At 40.0% G+C, this 14,153-nt stretch overlaps 1 long non-coding RNA gene across 1 annotated transcript in view; it reads left to right on the forward strand.

The window, feature by feature from the left end:
* Positions 1-11,840: 11,840 nt before the first annotated feature.
* Positions 11,841-14,153, forward strand: part of LOC139358857 (uncharacterized) — a 59,820-nt gene continuing 57,507 nt past the window's right edge. Inside the window, exon 1 of the long non-coding RNA XR_011614375.1 lies at positions 11,841-12,218. This is a non-coding gene — a long non-coding RNA (uncharacterized lncRNA). The remainder of the gene's footprint in view (positions 12,219-14,153) is intronic.

The raw sequence follows: 14,153 nt of genomic DNA on the forward strand, positions 1-14,153 counted from the left end.
ATGCTCCTGCCTCAGCCTCCTGATAGCTGGGATTATGGGCATGTGCCACCACACCCAGCTATTTTTTTTTTTTTGGTATTTTTAGTAGAGATAGGGTTTTGCCATTTTGGTCAGACTGGTCTTCAACTCCTGGCCTCAGGTGACCTGCCTGCTTCTGCCTCCCAAAGTCCTGGGATTACAGGCATGAGCCACTGCCCCTGGCCTATTCCTGTTAAGGTTTATAAACTTCCCCAAATAGGAATCTTCTCTTCAAACTACTTTATCCATAAGAATTGTGATTCTCTTGTGTGGTAGAAAGTGTCTGTGTTTTGGTGACAGGCAAACCTCCAAATTCTGGCTCTGTTAATTTGAAGCTCCTTGACCTCAGGCTAGACATTTAATCTCATCCTCAAAGAGAAAAAGGGAAATAATACGTGTTTTACTGTTTCATTGCAAGGATTAAATGAGGTAATATCTGTTAAATTCCAGTTGAACGGTAAATATTTACTAATGTCAGTTCCTTCCTTCTTCCCTTAGCTAAGGGGTCATGAAGAAGTGCTGAATTCCCCTTGCAAGCTGAGTGCACATCCTTTGGGGATAGCTCTCACCTATAGTATAGTCATCATGGTGGAGTCTCCAAAGCTTTAAGAAGGGGCATAAATTCATTTTATTTATTTACTGGGTTTTAAAAGTTATTTTACCTGCTAGACAATTTATTATTGACATATTAGACTTTTGTTAGTTAAATGTTCAATGGACTGTCCTCTCCTAAAATAAGTAAAACATGGGGTTGGGTGTGGTGGCTCATGCCTATAATCGCAGCACTTTGGGAGGCTGATGTGGGTGAATCACTTGAGGTCAGGAGTTTGTAGCCAGCCTGGCCAACGTGGTGAAACCCTGTCTCTATTAAAATACAAAAATTAGCCAGGCATGATGGGGCATGCCTGTAATCCCAGCTACTCAGGAGGCTGAGGCAGGAGAATCACATGAACCTGAGAAGCAGAGGTTACAGTGAGCCAAGATTGCACCACTGCACTCCAGCCTTGGCAACAAAGTAAAACTCTGTCTCAAAAAAAAAAAAAAAGAATATGGAAATAATTAGAAACAGAGCCTCCTAATGGTCACCCAGAAGAAAAGGAAACAAAGGCTATGGACACACAACTGATGGAAGATAAAAGCCAAATGGTCAATAAATATATGAAAAGATGCTCAATTTTATAAGGAAAGATGCTAGTGAAAATAAATATTAGGAGATATCACCTGAGATCCATCAATTTGCAAAATCTTATATAAGACTGACCATATTGAGAGATCAGAGGCAGTAGAGCAATGGAGTTCCCCATGCACTGCTGGTGGTTGTGCAAATCAGAACAACTGGAGAGCAGTTAGGCAGTGTGTGGAAAGTTGGAGGCACACCCACCATTTCATTGAGCGGTCATAATTTTAGATACATTCTCTGGAGAAACTCACATGTGTCCAAGGACACCTGTGAGCCTGTTGTTAGCAACACAAAATCAAGGGAGGGGCAATCTAAATCTCCAGCAAGAAACTCGGTTCAATAAATTTTAGTTCTTTTTCAAGCCAGAATACTGTTCAAATGTTAAAAGAATGAACTATAACAACATATACCAGCATAAAACATCTTTAAGATGTACTGTTTTATTAAAAGCATGTCACAACATTTTCATGTGTATACAAGGACACAAGTCCAAGGATGTTCATGGATGTTTACTGCACCAGTATTACAATTGTGCAAAACTGGAGACAACTTAAATATCTGCCAACAGGAGAATTGATCCATAATTGTGGCAGATTCATAACACAGATTATTAAATGGCAGCTGAATTAAATTAGGACCGTTACATCCATACGGTTAAATATCAGATGCAGAAAGAAATACGTACATTTTTACAAAATTAAGAGGATGTAAAATAATACTAGGTATTGTTTAGCATATATATATGTATTTATATTAATGATATCTATCTATCTATGTAACTAATGGATAAGGAGAAACATTGATGAGTAAAACCAACATGGATTCTTTGTCTTGGAGAATGTAGAAAGGGAAGGGAATATAATGGGATTAGGACAGAAGCGTTTTACCTATCTGAAATATTTCTTAATGAAAAATGGAAAATAAGGGTCCTAATGTGAGAGAAATATAACTCTTCCAATTTAGATAGCATTTTATTTATAACATAAAATTACCATTTAAAAAGTAACTTTTCTTATATTTTTTCTTCCATTAGCTTGGCAAGAAATGTCAAACCTGGTGTTTCTTCACCTTGGACTTTTCTCGGTATCTCTGTGCCTGTTTCAGTCATGAGCAAAGTTCAATGACAAACCAAGGAAACAGGACAAGCTGGTCTGAAGACTGATGCTCCAAACAGCTGCCAGCACACATACCTCTCCTGTCTGCTCCAGTCACTTGATTCTCATTTCCCCATAAGCGCCTTCACCTCCCTCGGCAGCCCCAGGACTCCTCGTGACTCTGTGATCTCTACAATCACTAGTGAAGGCTAGGACAACAACAAGTTGTTCTCATCATATTCACCCGCTGTCAGTAAAGCTGAATGGTGCCGAATTCTTTGAAACTTCCTTTTAGTCCTTGATGCTGTGATGAATGAGCCTTCTCATCATGTGCTTTGTTTTAGGCTACAACGGATCCAAACACTAGTCTCCGCAGATGGAAAAAGACAGGGGCAAATATATTTACTTTATGGGGTTGTTCACAGTCCATAAAAGATTCAGTTGAAAAAGGATTTTTTTTTTTTTCAGACAGAGTCTTGCTCTGTCACCCAGGCTGGAGTGTAGTGGCACAATCTCGGCTGACTGCAACATCCACCTCCCAGGTTCAAGCAATTCTCCTGCCTCAGCCTCCTGTGCAGCTGAGATTACAGGTGCCTGCCACCACACCTGGCTAATTTTTGTATTTTTAGTAGAGATGGGGTTTTGCCATGTTGGCCAGGTTAGTCTCGAACTCCTGACCTCAGGCAATCCACCCACCTCAGCCTCCCAAAGTGCTGGGATTACAGGCATGAGCCACTGTGTTTGGCCATGAAGGATGTTTTTAATGAACGGAGACTCACTCCTCCACTGTGATGAATCCTCCTCATTCCTGGAATGAACCCTGATATGGGAGGTTTTCCTTTTATCTGCAGGGACTTCTCTCCACTGGGGAAAATACAGAATTCTAGACAAGATGCTGGGTAGGATCTTGTTTTTTGTTTCCTTGACAGTCTAAATTATGATGATTGATTTGGATGCATCCCACTGTGTTGACATCCTGCCCAACTGAGCACATGTTGAGGCCAAAGGAGAGCAGGTTGCATGAGTGGGTGCAAGAGAGACTTGCAGGGTTAGTCAATTCCCCAGGAGAGTAGAGTCCAATCGATGTCCAGAAGTGTTTTTTAACCTTGAATGGAAGCCATGGTTTCAGGCATGGAATCCTGGGTGAGTATAGTGTGGCTTGTCTGGACAGGTGAGTTTTCTGTCTTCACAGGCAGAGAATATAGAAGGCCAGATGAGGAAGTTTGTTTCAGATGGATCTGGACACAGATCTCCAGGCTCTTCGTTCTAATCGGGGAGGATTCCAGGTTCTGGATGCTTTTTCTTCTGGCTGGTACAATTTTTTTCTATTGCATATTAAAGCTGAAGGAAAGCTATCAGGAGGAAGACAAACTCTGCTGAGTGTGATTTGTCAGTTTGCTTGATGAAGTGATCCTGCTGTGGAATTAGTTTAACTCTGTGAGGTCTGGCCATTCATATGCGGGACTCCGGCTTTATAATTCAATCGACTGCTTAAATATCTAGAATAAGATGGAGTTTGGAACAGGAGAAAAACTCCAACTCTACTAACAACTGCATAATAAGCCTAATATATTCAATATATCCTTCCACACATCCTTCAAATCAGCATGACATTCTATGCTACAGGAAGGCTGCCTTATTCTTGGGGCAGAGGATATTAGCCCAGGGAATTAAGGGCATGGTGCTTGAACTTTCAGCTTGAACTTCTTGATGGAACAATGATCTATAATAAACCTTTAGGAAGTAGGATCATCAGTATGCCTACGGAGAGGTCTCATTGTTTATAACTGCCACGTGGTTTGCCACTCATGACTGACAGATGCTGTTACAGGCATGATGGATGTTCTACAGCAGACTTCTGTTCTTATCGGTTGTGTGCATTCTGATTTGTTTGTGACACTTTCATGCAGGTTGTTAAGTATAGTTAATTGTTACCCAAATTCCATTGTTCCATGAATATATCATTATTTATTTGATCTGTTCTATATTCATTAACAGTATTTTCCCAGTTGCATGCCCTTATGGGTAACACATCAATAAATATCACTGTACATATAGAATTTCACACATGTGCAAGAATATTCATTAGGCAAATCTCTACAATTAAAAGTTCTTGATTAAGCGCATTTTTAATTTTGAAAGGTAGTGCTAAATCACTCTCTGTGGAGGCTGCACTAAAGTCATGAGGCGGAAGGAGCAAAAGCGGGTGGGGAGCCCCTGTGTGTAGCCGACCCTTTTGTTGCTGTTCTTCCCATCCTCGAGATCTATCTCTGGCCTCAGCTGCAGCTGTGCTGTATAGCACAACTATCCAACACTTGGAGTGGTGGATGCTGCCTCCTATTTCTCATGCACTGAGAGACTCTTTGAGTTTCTGCTGCAGAACTTCTTTTGAGGATGTTGGAGCTGGCTCAGCTTGTATACAGTAGCATCCTCAAAGTGGGGTTGGGGTCAGCTAAGTGGGGTTGGCGATATCCGGCAGGGCAGCCCTGTGAGGGGAGAGAGGAGGCAGTGGACAAATGCCCTAGGGCTCAGTTGTGGGAGTATTCTGTAGATCCACAGGCAGTCTGCAGAGCACAATCTTCTTGCTTTCTGCAGCAACTTTGAAAATGTGCCCTCTACTGGCCTTTCCTCTTTCCTGTCTCACTCTGCTCCTTCACTCATGCACAGTCACGACCTCCCAAATTCCTCACTCAGGCTCTCTTTATGGGGAAATCCAAAATAAGGCAGTATGTAAGGTGCTAACCACTTGGCCACATGCAAAACATGATAGGTATTATTAGGTTTAAAATTTAAAAGTTATGCTGGATGAATAACCTCAACAATTGGCAAATCCATTCTGTTGCCCTGTACTTTGCATTCTCGCTTTGTGTGCCCTTACAACCTAGGACCTTTCTTGTCATTAACCAGCATTCACAATTCCATGTAGAAAACACTAATTTTGGAGATAATAAAAGGGCCATCCTTCTCCCTCTGAAAACCCCAGGCTCATGAAGGAGTAAGATCAGGGGAGGAGCTTGAAGGGGAGGAGAAAATCTCTACTTGCAATAATTTGGAAGGAAGAATTAATCCTTTATTTACTAAATCTCCTCAATTAAGTCTTCACTTCCCTTTTATCTCAGGAATGCCTGCTTGTCTCCACATATTCTAAGCTCTGGGGCTGATCCTTGTTTTTCAACATGGGAGTAAACCACATAGCCTGGGCAACTGAGACCTTTCCAGAACAATCATAAAATTTGAGACTCATCAAGTTGCATATTTCCTTTTGAATATTCTGCTATGGGAAGTCTTGGAGTTAGAGGCTGTTCCCCCCATGACAGGAAACTACTATAATATATAGGATTAATATTAATATATTCTATACACCCTTGCAATTCCTTGGCAAGGAAATGGATGATAGGTTAAAAATAACTTCAAATCAAAGTTAATAGCAGAAGATGAAGAGGAGAAGTTGGATATACTCTTCAAAGAAGCTCCTGGGATAAGGATTTTGGATTCAAAACTCTGTGCCTCTAGTGTTTTTCAAAATAGTAGACTTCCTTTTCTTAAATTATTCTTTGTTTTTACTTTCTTAAATTATTTCACCATTTTCCCCTCTAAAAAATAAGAATTGTAAAGAATGGAAAGAAAAGAGTCAAGAATAAGGAGAGTATGTCACATAGTAAGCCTGTATCAAAACATCTCATGTACCCCATAAATATGTATACCTGCTATGTACCCACAAAAATAAAAGTAAAATAAAATATAAAGAAAAAAGAAGGAGTGGAAGTAGAAATAAAACAAGCAGGAGAAATTAATTACCAACTTGGGATAAAATAGAAACCATGTGTAGAAGCAAGTTTCATGTTTGCCTTACTTGGTTTTCTTCTGTGGGAACAAGACAAATGTTGGAAAAGTTCCAGAGAATTCACCCTGGAAGTGAACATTCCCATCTTCTCTGAGAATTTATCTACAAATGGCTTTTACAGCCTTTTCCTGAGAATGTGGAGATCAATACTCCCAGAGGTAAGACCACGTTAGCAATGGAAGGGTAGGGGGAGTCACAGTGTTTAAAAAGTCCTTCTCTTACATTGATAGCACTTCAGTCCATTCTTAACCCTGCTTTTGCTTTGTCGGTGATGCTTTGGTTCTATGACCAAATGTAAATGTCCCCTCCAACCCCTTGCCTTCTGTTTGTAACATTCGTTCTCCAGCTGTTAGTGACAGACCTTGCTTTAATAGGAAGCAAGGGGTAGGGCAGGAATTTCTTATCACACTGAGGGTGCATATCTTGTGTGCATACGTGCAGAAGTATGTGCTTTGTTTGCTTCTGAGATTTTTGAGGCTGAGCCTATGATCAAAAGCCAGACATAAAAGTGTTAAAGTAAGTTGCCTGTGATTTTGAATTATCTCATGTCAGCTTTTCTTTCTCAAGGTACTGAAAGAAGACACGTTTCACTGCTTTCTAAAGAATTTCTGATTGGGCATGAAGGAGTGAACCAACTGATCAGGAAACTGCCAGTCTTCAAAGGGTCTCGTTGCCAGTGGAAAGAGGAGAAACAGAAAAAAATGACCCTGCAGAAAGCGAATGCTCTGATGATTTCATGCATTATTTACAATTTTTTTGAAGAAGAACTAAAAACTAAACACTGCTCGAGGCTGGGAATTTCTCTGGGGGAAAGAATAAAGAGTTATTTCCCTCTCAGGACAACACCTAATATTTGCACAGCATGGTAAAGTAAATTTCACAAGTATTATTTTGTTTTTCTATTTTCATCCTCAGTCTGAATTAAGCCTCAGTTTTCGTTTTTGATCAAATCTGTCTTTGCTGACAGAAGTTTTCTGGGTGACCCTGACAGTCCTCAGTATGAGATAATGTGATGGAGGATGCAGTGAATCAATCATGTCTCTGCTGGAATTGCTTTCTGGAGACTTTGAGATGTCAGGGTTGGAATGTCACACAGAGGTCACTGGGCTGGTAGATAACTGGAGATATGACTCCATGAAGGCATTACTTATCCCTGTTCCAAGCATATCTGGCTGCTTTTGAGAAGTAAATAGGGATGGATGAAGAGGGGGAGAGTTTGTCCTGAATTGTACCCTTACTCTGCCACTTACCAGCTCTGCTGCTCTTGCTAGGGAGATCACGTTAACATATTAACACTAATAATAATCACTGAAGGTTATGAGTCCTATAAAGTAAGTAGCATTTGCCCCATTTTATAGAAGAGGATACAGCATCAGAAAAGTTAGTTGCTTTCCCTAAGTTCCCTGGGCACATTTATTTTTTTATTTTTATTTTTTATTATACTTTAAGTTCTGCTATGGGAAGTCTTGGAGTTAGAGGCTGTTCCCCCCATGACAGGAAACTACTACATGTGCACAACATGCAGGTTTGTTAAATATGTATACATGTGCCATGTTGGTGTGCTGCACCCATTAACTCATCATTTACATTAGGTATATCTCCTAATGCTGTCTCTCCCCACTCCCCCCACCCTGCAACAGGCCCCAGTGTGTGATGTTCCCCACCCTGTGTCCAAATGTTCTCATTGTTCAATTCCCACCTACGAGTGAGAACATGTGGTGTTTGGTTCTCTGTCCTTGCGATAGTTTGTTCAGAATGATGGTTTCCAGCTTCATCCATGTCCCTACAAAAGACATGAACTCATCCTTTTTTATGACTGCATAGTATTCCATGGTGTATATGTGCCACATTTTCTTAATCCAGTCTGTCATTGATGGACATTTGGGTTGCTGCCAAGTCTTTGCTATTGTCAATAGTGCCGTAATAAACATATGTGTGCATGTGTCTTTATAGCAGCATGATTTATAATCCTTTGGGTATATACCCAAAGGATATGTCAAATGGTATTTCTAGTTCTAGATCCTTGAGGAATCACCACACTGTCTTCCACAATGGTTGAACTAGTTTACAGTCCCACCAACAGTGTAAAAGTATTCCATTTCTCCACATCATCTCCAGCATCTGTTGTTTCCTGACTTTTTAATGATCGCCATTCTAACTGGTGTGAGATGGTATCTCATTGTGGTTTTGATTTGCATTTCTCTGATGGTTGGTGATGATGAGCATTTTTTCATATGTCTGTTGGCTCCATAAATGTCTTCTTTTGAGAAGTGTTTGTTCATATCCTTCGCCCACTTTTTGTTGGTGTTATTCGATTTTTTCTTGTACATTTGTTTACGTTCTTTGTAGATTCTGGATATTAGCCCTTTGTCAGATAGGTAAATTGCAAAAATTTTCTCCCATTCTGTAGGTTGCCTGTTCACTCTGATGGTAGTTTCTTTTGCTCTGCAGAAGCTCTTTAGTTTAATTAGATCCCATTTGTCAATTTTGGCTTTTGTTGCCATTGCTTTTGGTGTTTTAGTCATGAAGTCATTGTTCCTGGGCACATTTATTACCTGGATGCAAACTCACATTTTGTGACGCCATGCCCTGTGAGGACTCCATCACATCATCACTGTCTTCCCCAAATGGGTGTGGCCATATAATTGAACGTGAGAGAGACACATTATTAAGGAATGATAGCCACATCAAGAAGTGGTTTGAACTCTCAGCATACTGCCCACAGGTAAAGCTCACAAGTATTCTGTTGAGTGGTTTGTATAACTAAAAAAGACTGGGTGATAGTGCTTTGATGCTGGCCAGTAACAAGACCTTCTGTTCTCTTTTGTCTTATGTTCCATCTCAGATTCTATACTCTGATGAATGACTGAATCTCTCATTTCTACCAAATGATTTAATTCATGTAAACAAGCATATTTGTATGTAGCATTGCCTCTGCCTATGAAAACTTAGGGAAGTAACATCATTCCAATTATTGATAAAAAAAAGTAGACCAGAGCCATCTCCCGTAAGATTATTGGCGAGATTACTGTGACAATGTGTTTATAGTGCTTAACACAGTGCCTGGTACAGAATAGCACCTGTTTTCAGTCATAACTATTATTAGTGCAGTTTTAAACTAGCTGTGCTTGCAAGTATATCACTTGGCCTCAAACTAGCTGCCGATGTATCTGCAGCAACATCCAGCTCCAATGCACACAATTTCTACAGTGTCTGATGTCAGGGTTTTGTATGTGAGGATTGCTCACTTCTTTCTCTTTCTCAGAATGGTCTCTGCTTTCTTTTCCCATGACTACTGATATTTTTAAGATAAACTAATTTAAAAATGCAAAGCACTCTTACCTCAAAAGTACCGTACGTATAAAATAATAATGCCAGACTCATCTTGGGAACCTTATCATACCCTCTCTAAATCCAAATATCTGCTTATTCAGGTCCAACCCTCCACTGAGAGGCAATGAGAGTTAAGCCCCATGCCCATGTCTTGGGCCTGTTCAATCTTAGAAGACAACTTCTTCCCTGTGATTCCCAGGGCAGACAGTGCTTAATTAATTCTAATGAACATGGAACAGTCAGCCCCTGCTTGTCCCTGAGATGTGGCCCAGGGAGTTAATCTCCCATCTCCTAGTTAATTGCCTTCATCCTCAGGCTGAGTTAAGCCTCAATTTTCAATTTTGATTGAGTCAGTCTTTGTTGACAGAAGTTTTCTGGGTGACCCAGCAAGTCCTCAGTATGAGATAATATGATGGAAGATGCAGTGAATCCATGTCTCTGCTGGACTTTTGGAGACTTTGAGATGTCAGGGTCGAAATATCACAGGAAGTCACTGGGCAGGTAGATAACTGAAGAAATGGCTTCATGAAAGCATTGCTTATCTCTGTTCCAAATATATTTGGCTCCTTTTGAGAGATAAATAAGGATGGAGGAAGAGGAGGAGAGTTAGTCCTGAATTTATACCCTGGCTCTGCCACTTACTAGCTCTGCTGCTCTTGCTAGGGATATCATGTTAACATATTAACACCGATAATAATCACTGAAGGTTATGAGTTTTTTATATCCTCACTACCCAAAATGTGGTCCTTGGGCCAGCAGCATCGGTATTTCCTGGATGCTTGCAAGAAATGTAGACTCTCAGGCCACACCCCAAATTACTTAGAGATTCTGATTAAATGAACAAGAATATGCATTTAATCAAATTCTCTGAGTAATTTGTATGCTGTGGACAGTTTGAGAAGCACTTGCAATTATCTCATTTCTTCCTCAGTATGATACTGAAGATATTAGTTTTGTAAACTCTGTCTCCTGGTAGTACTAATCACTAACTTGCTTTACATGGAAGGAAAATGAGACTCAGAGAGGTCAAATGGCTTGCTCAATGTCATACAACCAGAAGAGAGTTTGAAGCTAGGCTCCTGCCAAAGCAGATGCAGTTGGAAGATTTAAATAAGATACTAAGTGTCTATCACTCAGCAGAATACCTGGCCCACCATAGATGGATGGTACATGCTGGTAACCTTCTCTGTTCCTTGTATTCTCTTTCTCTGTTCTGATTATTTTCAGACTTCCAGATGTTCCCTTGCCATGGCATATATGTTGGTCCACCCTAGATAGGATGGGACCTGTCTAAATTCCTGGCTGCCCCTTGACTAGTGCAGTGGTTCTCGATTGTGCCTTGGAGGGAGTAATGTCTGTTTTCCCTCAGCATCCTAGAGTGTCTCCTGGAGGGTGTTGCCAGCGCCTCTTCTTCTTCATCTCCACTGCAAAGAACTTGATGATGTTTGCTTCTAGCCATGAAGCCTGGATAGAAAGCAATTCCCTGATAGGCTGGCTGGCATCTTTCCCTTCTTCTTGACAGGTATCATGGGTTTTCCTAGGGCCGGCATGGGATGAGTTCAGGATTTTTATCCCTTATTCCTTTTGGTCCAGGGAGTTGCATAAATGGACTAGTCTTTGGCAGGGGTGACTTGTGGTTTCACAATTTTATTTTGAAAAATAAAGGGTTCTGATTTATAGATACATGATTTCTAAAAAGGATGAGCACGTTTATAGTTAACCAGTTTCTATGGTTTTGGTTTCTCAGTAATAAGAATGTTAAATCATAGAGGAGAATGGTAGAAGGATTTAAAAAGAAAAACATGGAATCAGGATTAAATGAACAAGAGTATAATTGAGTTCCATGATCCCATCATTTCTAGATTCAATTTTTCAGCCAGATGTATCTCAGATCTTATTAGGAGTTCCTTAAAGGACAGAGCAGATATAGAGCCTGTGACATTCACACCACCTAGTCAAACCTTATCTCAGGCTTTCAACATCAGTATATGGTGAGAAAATTGCTTTGGGACAAGATGGAAAACTTTGGGGGCAGCTGGGTGAAGACCATAGTGAATCAGATTATTGAAGTAATTTCTCTCATTTGATTATTATCCTTGGCAATGAGTTTAGGGAACTGATGACAAGTGGATTTGTGACTATATTTAGCGAAAGAAACCTGAAATCAGGAGGAGAAAGGAGAATGCATGTATACCCTGGAGAGCCTACTGGCCATAACAGAAAATATGTTAGTTATTTATTGTTACATGACAAATCACCTCAAAAACTAAGTGACTTAAACAGCAACAAATGCTGATTATGACACCGTTTCTGTGTGTCAGGAATTCAGGAGTGATTTAGCTGAGTGGTTCAGGAGTGATTTAGCGGGGTGGTTCTGGCTCAGGGTCTGTCACAGAGTTATAGTCAAGATATTGGCAAGGACTGCAATCTCTGAAGGGTTAAATGAGATTTCTAATGGGACCGGAGGACCCATTGCTCATTCACATAGCTGGAAAGGTGGTACTGTCTCTTGGGAAGATGTCTCTGTTCCCTGGACACTGAAGAGCCCTTTGGAGTGTCTTGAGTGTCCTCATAATCATATGTCTGCCTTCCCTCAAAGCACATCTTTCAAGAGAGCAAGACAACAGCCGCAATGTCTTTTATGACCTAGCCTCAGAAGTCACACATTGTCATTGCCACAATATCCTGTTGGTTATACAAGTCAGTCCACTTCAGTGTGAGAGGAAATTATACAAGAGTGTGAATACCGGTAGGTGGGGATCGCCGGGGGCCATCTTTGTGGATGGATATCACAAAATATAGTGTATAATCATCTAGGGACTGGGGCAAGTGGGGTGTTCTGGGTTCCTAACATTCTCCTTAATTGTGTAATCTTAGATCATTTGGAATCTCTTGCTCTCAGCTTCTTAACCTCTAAAGACATTAGAATGATCTCAAATATTCTAATGCAATGGGCTTTTGGTATGATGGAAAAATAGAAAATTTGCAGCTGAGGACCTCAATTTGAAGTCCGACTTCCTCTCACTTGCTGGAAGGTCTAAGGCAAGTCACTCCTGGCTCTGAAGAATGGATTTTTGATCTGCAAAGTGGGGATGGTCTTGAGGATTAAAAGAGATAATGGATGTGGAAGTGTTTTAAAAAATCTAAGTTCCATGCACTTGTAAGATGTTTTATTTCCTCATAAAAAAGCTGAAGTAGAGGAAGCCAGAAGGCGGTATCATTATCATGAAAATAAAATTACCTTCTACTCTTCAATGCATTATGAGCCCTGGAAACAGGCTCTTCTATCTTCCAGGGTAGGCTGTGATCTTTTGAGCTATGCCAGGTGGTTATTATAATAGAAGCTAAAAGCCATATTATTTCACATGTATGCTTTACAACTTATAAAGAGCTTTTACTGACATTATGTTATTTAGGCCTCATTTTTTTTTTTTTTTGCCAGTACAAAATATCTTTTTTATGAAGGTACTTTTTAAACTAGTGTTTTTTAGAAATGTGAATGTATGATCTTAGAAAATTCATGCCGATCGTTAGTTTTAGGATTGCTTATCCCCCTCACCCACGAAGCAGCTAAAGTTGGTCAAGTGGGTCTCCTCCATATCTTTTAACACATGGGGAATTTGCATCTCAGAAAAGTTAAGTGGCTTATCAAAGACTCAGAGCCACTCAGAATGAATCTGTAAAGACACATTTATGTCTATGGCTTTTTTTTTACGTTAAAAACTGTGATTTAAACCACTGAGATGAAAATGACAATCAAACTAATCAAAATTAATATTATTATTAAATTCTATGAACCCATCTTATATTCTTTCCTCATGCCAAGTACTGGAGTCATAAAGATGCAGAAAATGTGGTTTCTAACCTTGTGTAGCCCACTCACTGGTGGAGATTGTGGGTCAGGCTAGACGTGCAGGTGAATGATTTCAATATAGTATGATACGTCTCACCATAGAAGTTTATTGAAAAGTATGTGCTGTGGGGAAAAAACTGGTGATCAAAACATGATCTTCTCATTAAGGTAGTAAGAAAGTGGAGGAGGTCTTAAGCTGTATGCTAGAGGCAGGAAGGGAGTTGCTGAGTAGATGAAGATGAAGGACATGGCACAGTGTGGGGAGCAGAGCTTCAGGATGCTTGCTCCACAAGAGATGGGCACACGGGGGCTAGGTGTGAATGCTCTGGTATGCATATCACAACTATTGTGACTTTATTCTATGAATGACAGAGAAACATTGGTGTATTAAAAATATGTTTTTCTCTGATTATGAAAGTACAGTCATCCCTCAATATCCTTGGGGGATTTGTTCCAAGCCTCCCACAAATGCCAAAATTCATGGATGCTCAAGTCCCTGATATAAATGGCACAATATCTGCATGTAACCTATGTATATCTTCCTGTATGCTTTAAATCATCTCTAGATTACTTATAATACTTAATACAGTATAAATGCTATGGAAATAGTTGTTATACTGTATTGTTTAGGGAATAATGACAAGAATACTATACATGTTCTGTATACACACAATATTTTTGAATATTTTCTATTCACAGTTGGTTAAATCCACAGTGCAGAACCCACAGATATGGAGCCAATTGTATTTAGAAGGCTTTTGAACAGGGAGATGGCATGAAGACAGTTATAAATACATTTAGAAAATAGGCAGGAATGAGGCAATAAATTTG

The sequence above is a fragment of the Macaca nemestrina genome, chromosome 15, assembly GCF_043159975.1.
Source record: "Macaca nemestrina isolate mMacNem1 chromosome 15, mMacNem.hap1, whole genome shotgun sequence".
In the NCBI taxonomy this organism is placed as follows: Eukaryota; Metazoa; Chordata; class Mammalia; order Primates; family Cercopithecidae; genus Macaca; species Macaca nemestrina.